Genomic DNA, 9,264 nt, shown 5'->3' with positions numbered 1-9,264 from the left:
AGGAAAAAAGAGGGATTGATCTTAAGTAGTTTTGTTCCACTTACTCATTGTTAAACTTATTATTCTTTGTCTCCTTAATTTTTTTTTTGAGCTCTAAATGAGAAACACTTTATGGGGGGCATGGTTCCAGCCACTGTGACTGTAGGTTGCTTTGGACTGCTGAGCAAAGTTGAACTGTTAACAGGAGAAGGTCTTTGGTGTGGGTGAACTCATGCTAGAGCTTTAAAGCACGATTTATTCTAATGGAGGACAAGCGGGTACAGTACTGGAGGATGATGGTGACACCGAAGGCTGGGATAAAATGGATGAGTGAAATGAGAAGAGCAAACATGGGCATGAGGAAGAGGGGGCTGATTCTTCTCATTGAAGGTAAAAATACAAGCACACACTAGTGTATGGCAAGAAGTGGAGCTGTGCAACACCCCTGTTTTCTTGTGAGTAACGGAGCAAGCCTAGGGTTGTACTGGCACTAATTGTCATGGTTTGGTGTGAGGTTGTCACCATCATACAAAACGATGAATGTTCTGTGTAAAGATGCAAATCGTGGATTTATGACCAAGAGGGGAAAAAGCCCAAAGAGGTGAATTTTGAGTTAAGAATTAGCCAAAGTAGGCATGAATATTGACAAGGTATTTTCTTCTCTTGCTTGATTCTTTCTGAGCTAAGGGAACCAAAACTCTGAGTTATTTATGCAGTCACAAAAATAATCACCTAGCTGATAGAAACAAAATACCTGTTTCAATCAGAAAAGATAACATTTTAACCCCTGATTTGTATTTCCTGAACGAACAAGACTACCTCCTGTTGCTAACTTCAGAAACCAACCCTGCCTATAGTAATGCAGACTTCCGAAATGTATGTAATGAATTATGGTATCTGTGTTTCATATGTGAGCACAACAGTCCACCATTTTAGTAGGAAGCTTCTCTGACCACACAAAATGAATATTAAAAGACTATCAGGTGCTTATTGGTAGCATAAGTTGTGTTTTGGAATAAAACATATAATGTGGTCTCATTGAACCCATGGGAAACTAACGGGTTTGAATTGTATGTCCTTCTGCTTCTTCCAGGAGGTGGAACACCTGTAACATCACTGCAGATACTAATGTGGTTGTTTTTACGGTCAGTATCTTCTGTTACCTCAAGCAGGTACAATGGGGAAACATGGGTATAGGGAGGACTTACTGAGAGGAGTGGGTGAGAAAGAGAAGATAATGAGCAAGATTAGGATACTGTGACCTATAAAGTTAATTGGGTAGCAGGGAGGGATGTGGAAAATGGAAGATAAAGTCTAGAATCATTCTGGAGCTGGAAGACAAATCCACCTCTACAATTTTCCAACACAGCCTTCTACAACCTATTATGTTCTCAGTTATATCCAGGCTTATTTTAATAAGAGCAGTCTCCTCATTATGACTCTTACCATTGCCCAGTTATCTCCGCTTCCTGCATCCCTCTTTTATTTTAGAGATTGTAAGAGATGAAGTTCAGCCTCCCTTCACTTCTCAGAAGACACTCAGATAACTTGTCATAACCAGTATGAAAGATCACATTGGGAAAGATTGAATGTAGCTATCAATGCTTCAGTGCCTGCATTGGTGATGAAAGTGGCATTTTGAATTGTTAGTGCCCCGAGAAGAATGTTCTCCACTGCTACTAGCTTAATAACCTGAAGTTGTAAAATGTTTCATGGCAAGTGCAGTGAAAATGAAACTACAAAATGTCCAATTTGTTGCTACTCACCACAATTGATCTTATCATGTCACGAGCCCTGTCTGTGTAGCTGTTTGGAATCATTATTTGAAAGCCAAGTTGTCTTCCGTTCTTGAAAAATTAGTGTTGGAAAATGAAACATTTAACTTCTAAATTTTTGGCTAATCAGATGTTTCTTGTCAAGTGAAATAGTGTAAGATAGAGAAAGTTGATCTTACAAGTTTCAAAACAGGTTCTAGCAGTGTTAGTGTCACATCCGTGATTCTTTTTAGCCAGCAGCACTAACTTCAGGCATGCCAAAGTGAAACATCTTAAAAACTTGCATTTCTACCTATACTAAGTGCTGAAGTCCCTGTAGGTCCTAACCCTGAGTATGGTTTAGTGACCTCCACTGTCACCCAATCCAACCAGGTTTTTCAGATTGGAATACAGACTAGTTTTAAATTAACCAAGCTATGGCAAGAATACAGGCATTACAGGTCAAGGTTCAGCCTATTTACTCTATTCAGCAACAGTTAAAAAAATTAATAACAATGTGCAGATTACAATCTGCTTCCCTAAAATGCTCTCTCAGAGGCTCAGACTGGTCAGAAAGGAGTAGGACTGAAGAAAATATGCTTATTCAGTTAGTTTTCATTTCAGTTACAGTTGGCAATGAGTGTTCCAAGTTAGCATGCTTGTTTTTGTGACTGTTAGTACAGATCTTTCTTGCTCTTCTAGGACTTGATTCTTAAATTCTTTCCCAAAATGTCCTGTACTGCCTGCTGTTGGAAATTGGGTGCCAAAACAGATAGACTCTAGCTTTGGCATAATACGCTAGTTATTACAGTTTCACCCTAAACTGACGTAGGCTCAACCTAGAGATTAGAATAAGGCTCTGGTCATTAGATCTATGAGGTTTTGGAACAGCCTTCTTAGATGGATTACAGAAGGGCAAAATACTGTCCTGTCTTCAAGATGGAGCTTGTTAACTTTAGGAGTATTGTGTGGTGTGACCACGTGGCACATGAGGGGAAAGGCCAGCTAATCCTTGGAGCTTTCTGCACTCCAGTGTTTCTTATGCAAAAATCCCGCAGTGGTTTGCTCCTCAGGAGTCTCTTTTGCACCTCTGGAAACCAGGAATAAGGCTGTTTAAAGATGATGGGATGAGTGCTGGCACTGGCGATAGCAACAATCTGCCTTTCTCTTGAGGATAAAACAAGAAGATATATTCATTTGATGACAGATGTCAAGAGTCACAGAAATTACAAATTAAAAATCATCTTTGTGGGAAACAGATTTTACATCTCTTGACTTCTATTTTTTTTTACATTAATGCACCATCATCTAAATGCATCATGGGAGCAAAGGATAAGAGAAAGGCTGTGCACTCACAGTGACCTACATCCCGGGGCATACCAAAGCCACCACCACGTCAGACAGCATCTTCAGATTGGCCATTTAACTGTCAGCCACATGATTTGTAGCTGGCTGGAGTAAGGACTAAAAAGCCAGTGTTTCCACTAATATGTAGTGTGTTCAACACACACATACAGGGAAAAATTGCAAATTAAATTGGCAACACTGAAGTTTTTATTCAGATTGTAACTTGAAAATAGGGAATTCCCACTCCCATTTCTCTAATTGCAAACTGTTAGGAATGGCTCTCTTCCCCTGCACACCCCCAGTCCCCTTCCCTTCTTCTGGAGGGAACACAGGTTCAAAATACATGTCACATAAAGGGGAGCACAATATCTCAACTTCCTGTAGACTGCTGGCTCAAACGAACAGAGACTGACTGAGCTAAGGGGGAGTCACAGCCTATGAACCAGCTCTGGCCCTAGAAAAACAGGAATTAATCTGGGTCTTCTCAGTCTTTAAACTATTCAAGGTGCCTCTTGCTGACTCTCCTCAGCCATATCACCATAAACTCTATGAACAGTGGCTTTCAGGTGTGCCTCTTCACTGCTGTCGCCTGCAATTGCTTCCTTCTCAAGGTCCTATTCTCATCTTGTGGAGCATTGGGCAAAGCTGCTCAGGGAGCATAGAAATATGTTTCTGGCTCTGTCTGATGAGGAGGGGGAAACTGACATTCTGATGTGAAGTAACATCATGTCCAGTGTGAAATCAATACTGTTTTTCTCTTTTCAAAGAAAACCTGCTCTATGTGCAAGAATGGGGTGTAGCCATTGGTATGTGGACAGACACTCGTGAGTTGGGAGCACAGACAGCTGTTCTACTGAAGATGTCTGTGTGAGAACTTGTAGACCATTGAGATTTGCAGACTTTTCGGACAAACTGGTCACTTCGACTGGGCAAGACATTTCCATGTTATTTCTGTTGCTGCAGTATGTTACTGCTGTTTATGCAGCACTGGATTGTAGCGGCATGTGTGCTGTGCCCGTGGAGCAAACAGCTGTGTGGTATGTGGATAGTGTGTCTTGTCCTCTGCATTGTTGGTTGAACTGGTTGTTTTTCTGAGGGCAGGGGATGGGATTCAGAAAAAAATAAGAAAAGAAAAGCTGCAGTAGTTAGCAAACCCCATCAGTTTGCAGATCTTGCAGATCTATTTCATTTCTTCATGAAGTAGATCTGCTGTTAGGAACGATGGCTGCAGTCATGAAGAGATCATTTCACTTCAGGTGATTCAATCACACATGAAATGTGTCTAAGTTCTCTGCATCTAGCCCTTAAGGCTTGGAGCTGTGTGGTTACTTCATAGTAATTCTTTAACCATCACTCCTATTATCAATAGCCTGAGAGATAGGCAGCAACATTTCCTTGTCCTTGCATACACAGCCTTGTCAGACACAGATAAATGTAAATTATAGCCTGTTCTATGAGGCTAAAATTGCCCTCTAGCACAGCCGTCTAAGCCTTTATTCTGCCTCAAATTGAGATCCCTAAAGCATATGAATGGAAATGAAATGCTGAAGTGACAAAGCAACCATTCCAGAAGGCCTTTATATTTACTTCACGATCTGAAAATCTTGCTTATGGTCTCTACAGGTGAACAGAGCGAGTGCTAGTGTAAGGACAGGATGAGTGAGTCTGAGGATGCCATGAATTAGGGGAGTGCGGGAGGCACCACCAACAGCTCTTCAGTTTAATGATTCAGTAGCCTTGATTTCTTTTCATAGTGTGCAGTAGTAACTCCCTACTTTGCTCCAGACTAATCTTATCTAAATCTGCTTGGTGTGAAAGGATGGGTCTCTTGATGGATGGACTTTGATTTTTGGAGATCTAAAGGACTTTACTTTTCCATCCACTAGGTATTTTTCTTCTAGGTGTACTTTGTAATATTTACATGTAAAGTTTTGATTCTAGACCTTCTTGAAATGATCAGAGAAGTTAAATCCTACTTGAATATTTTAACTTTGTGGGAAACTACAATTTTTCATTGCCTTGTTACTTGTTCATTGATGACTCAAATGAGCTTATATCCTGTGTGTGTATGCTACCATGCAGCATAAGGAAACTACAGATCTAATCTGCTAATGATCAGATCCACCTAAATATCACCCTTTAGGCACATATTTTCCAATTTAAAAACCCCAAGACATTCATTTATGTATCATGTAGCAGCAAAGGTATGTGGGGAGGCAGACAAAGAAGGATCAGCTTTGCTGAATTATGTTAAGTGTGAACTTAATTTCTATAATTTAGTATGAATATATTGTATTTCAGAGTATTTCATGACTGAAGGTTCACTGTTTATCCATAAGTTAGGCAGAACCAAAGCAAGAAGCTTTCTTCAAAGGTACCTTAGAAGTCCAAGCCTGAGACAAAAGTCGTCGACAAGGATTCAGTCAGATCCTTTAGCAGGCTTGTTCTGGTATCATTACAAAAATAAAATCACTAATTTTCTCATAAACAGTCATTTTCTAAATAGTTTAAACATAATGGCAGAGTCCCAGCAGTGCTGAGAGATTTCAAAAGGGACATGAATCCATGCATGCAAATTGACACAAAGGTTCAATCCATGCACTCAAATTGACATAGAAGGTCATGTAGAAAGAACCAGATACTTCAATACTTTGTAATGTGTGACAGGCTTGATTTAAGGTAAAATTACCCGCCAGTCTAGATTATTTTTGCACTAACACAATGAAAGTTCCTTTTTTTTTTCCTTTGTAACGTGGAGATTCAGGCTGACTTAAAGAAGTAAATGGCTTAGAAGTGCATTTTGTGAAATTAGGGAAAATAGAAATTATTTTGATGTGTATTACATTAAACTGTACCTAACAGTTTTCAAATGCTATTCTTTCAGACAGAGAAAACCTGTCCTCTTCCTTTATTTCTACCTAATACTTTTGGTGTGTAAATGTATATAAACTCCAGAAAACAGTAAGAAAATAAGTCTGAGGAAAGTTTGCTGCACATAGAAAATAGGGAAAAAGCAGTCAAAACCTCAAATAGTTAATGGGGAATTTAATTGTAAATAAAATGAATTTGTTTTTCTTTAAGAAACATAGATGGAAAAATTCCCATCTGTTTTGCCAAGAAGTGCCGAAACTTGTCTTTTGAGCTAATTACTGATTCTGAAATAGTTGAGAAAAAAAAAATAAAATGCTTTTTTTCTTTATTTCAAAAGATAAATCATCTTTAGGATGTGGTTTCCCCCCTTCATGGCACAGGAGGAAGACAGTGATAGTGATTAATGTATTGACATAGGATTCAAATGCTCTTCCAGTCTACATTTTCTCTAAAAATACACTTTATCTAAATGTTGACAATCCAAAGTTTGCATGAAATATTAAGATAATGTGCATTTACAATCTGCTAAATATAAAACAAAAGAACAAAAATACTGAATGAACATTTTTGTGTGCATAATAAAAATATTGTGCCAAATTACAACCAACTTAAGAAAGTCATTTAGTCACACTAGATAAAAGTATTGGCTTTCTTATATTCACCCAGCAGCAAATTGCTACACAATCTCTCTCTCTGCCTTGGAGATCTACCATCTTATGTTCCAACTCTGTGCATTCCTTTTTAATACTTTATATTCCTGACAGTGTTTATGTGAACCTTTCCCCTTATTGTCAACATTACTGGCATTGTTCAAGTGGGAGCAAGATCAGTAAGGTTAGTAGCAGGTTCCTTACGTTCACTGAATTTACGTGCTTCTCTTTGCTGCTCAGTGTTAGCCGTAATCCAGCAAAGAGTGCAGATCATTGCTCTAGAGCTTCATGAGATAGATAGGGCTTTTATTTCACTGGTTCAAATATCACTTGTCTTCTCATTGACTTGTGTTTTCTTTTTGACTATGCAAAGAGTTAGGACTAAGGAATCCTGTGAAAGAAGAAGGGAAAAAAGAATGGATAAGGGTGGATATTGGGGAAATTGCTTGTTCTGGTAAGAGAGATTAATGGAGTAAAACCTCTTGTAGAATCTCCCTAGACAAAAAGGATTTATCTACATTATGCCACAAGAATTCCACACCCCACTCCCCCCTGCTTATGAATATTCCTTCAATTTGCTTAAGAAAGGAATGTTTTTGGCTTTTCTTGTGGTAGATACGTGGAAGCTTATGTATGGGCAGCATAGTTTCTTACTAAATTTCAAAAAACATCGGAATAGGAAGGGAGGGATTTAAGACAGGATTAATAAGCACCGTTCAGCCAACAATGGAAGGAGGCTGTTTAGAATCTGAACAAGACTGTGCCTGTCTATCACATTGTAACAGAGTGAGTGAGGGGGCACCAGGGGGTCCTGCTTCTTCATCTAGTCATGGTTCTTCATTCGCTTTCATTCAGACACAAACAATATTTATGCACTTATAGAGTGAGAGGTCTAAGTTATTTCTCAGCTTGTTCATTTGTTTGTTTGTTTGTTTTCTGTTTGGTTCTTCCTTCCTTCCTTTCTGGAAAAAGGATAAACTTTGTCTCTAGAAACATGTATTTGTTCTTGCTTAGTACAAACTGTAGGTATAGGGAAGAAAAAAAATAAATGCAGTATTCCTGTCATGGAGTCAAAGTCAGAAAATCTTCAGTGCTGAAATTCTCTTGGTTTTTTTTTTTTTTTTCCAGAGCTTTCCCTAAAAATATAAAAATGTAAGCTGTAGATATGGTACATTTCTCAAGGAACTATTACACATTTCTCTTCTGCAGCTAGGCTCTGTGTGGGCAACGCAGATGCTAATTTTAGGTGAACACCATCCTGAACGCAAACTTTTGCATGCTCCTTACTAATTCAAAGTCTCATATTTTGGAAGATCTTTTAAATCAGGAATATGCCATACTTAAAATGGGAACTTTGTTAGAGACTTAATGACCATGTCCTTGCTATAGACTCTTTTGTTTCCTGCAGGGTTATATCCTTTATGTTCAAAGGTATCCTTTGTCCTTTTAACTGGGGTTACCCAGAGTCATCTAGAAAAGTTTGAGCAGCAGAACAATTAAACTCTTAAAACATACAGACCAAAGCTCTTTGTGTAGGTGTAGCTATCCTGGGAAAAGAACTCTGCATATTTTATTGCACCAAACCCAGGAAGGAGTGACAGTGCCTGTGCTGTGGTACTTGGGTCCTACCTAGGCAGCAGGTTGTGAGAGGTGATGCTTTTGAACTGCTCTGTCTCCTGTGCAAGCCATTAGAACAGTGTTTACTAGCACATGCTGTGCCTTCTGGCCCTCTTACCAGGGGACAGCTTGTGAGCAGGCTGCAGGAGGGATGGGTTGACCTGGAGATAATATCAGCAATATGCCCTGCTTGGCTGCTGTCTTTATGAGTCCCTCAAGCTTCTTTCCTTTCACTTCTGCTTCAGGACTCTAGATTTGCTGTATAAATGTGTAATTTATATCTGCTCTGTCCTTTATGAAAGCAAAAAGCCTGTTTTATAGGGCTGATATGGTTGCCATGTCCACACTTAGGTAACTTTCTTGAAAGCAAAGAAAGCAATTTGTTTCCCTGAGAAGGATGAGTAGATACATGAGGTCTGGAATCTGAAGTTCAAGAGCCATGGAGAACACATATTCTGGAATATTTTTGATACAATTATTTTTTTGTGATTCCTGAGGTCTGATTTTTATGTTGTCCATTAAAAAATCTCAGTATATGTTATTCTGTTTTACATTGTAGAAATTATGAAAATATCTGATACTGAAACTACTCTTCCCCCCCCCCCATCTTGACTGTTGCTGAGAAATGAGTAGTTTAGGGTTGCTCAAAGGATGACTATCAAAGGTATCAACAAGAGCAGTTTTAATATGATTTAGAAAGGCATGAGTTAGCAGGATTCGATGGCAAGGTTCGTTCTATTACTTGTTATGTGGATGAATCATGTAAAGGAAAATCAAGGTAAAATGGAACTAAAGATGAATGATGAGAGGTCACAAGCACAATCGGTGAGGGAGACCCTCCCATTGAGTCATGATGTTCAGAATAGACCCCCTTGTTTTCTAAACTCCCAAAAGAGCCTTGGTGTGGCTGGATCTAGTCTTAGTCTCAGACTTGGTCAACATTATTCATCTAAAGGGTTACAAGTGTCATTTAGCACCAGTTTGCAGTTTTAAGGTGGATCTTATAAAGTGAGTCAATAGAATTTACTACAATTGCTATAACAATT

The sequence above is a fragment of the Nestor notabilis genome, unplaced genomic scaffold (genome assembly GCF_000696875.1).
Source record: "Nestor notabilis isolate BGI_N333 unplaced genomic scaffold, ASM69687v1 scaffold21026, whole genome shotgun sequence".
In the NCBI taxonomy this organism is placed as follows: Eukaryota; Metazoa; Chordata; class Aves; order Psittaciformes; family Psittacidae; genus Nestor; species Nestor notabilis.
The sequence above is the reverse complement of the archived record's forward strand: the minus strand, read 5'-3'. Positions refer to the sequence as shown.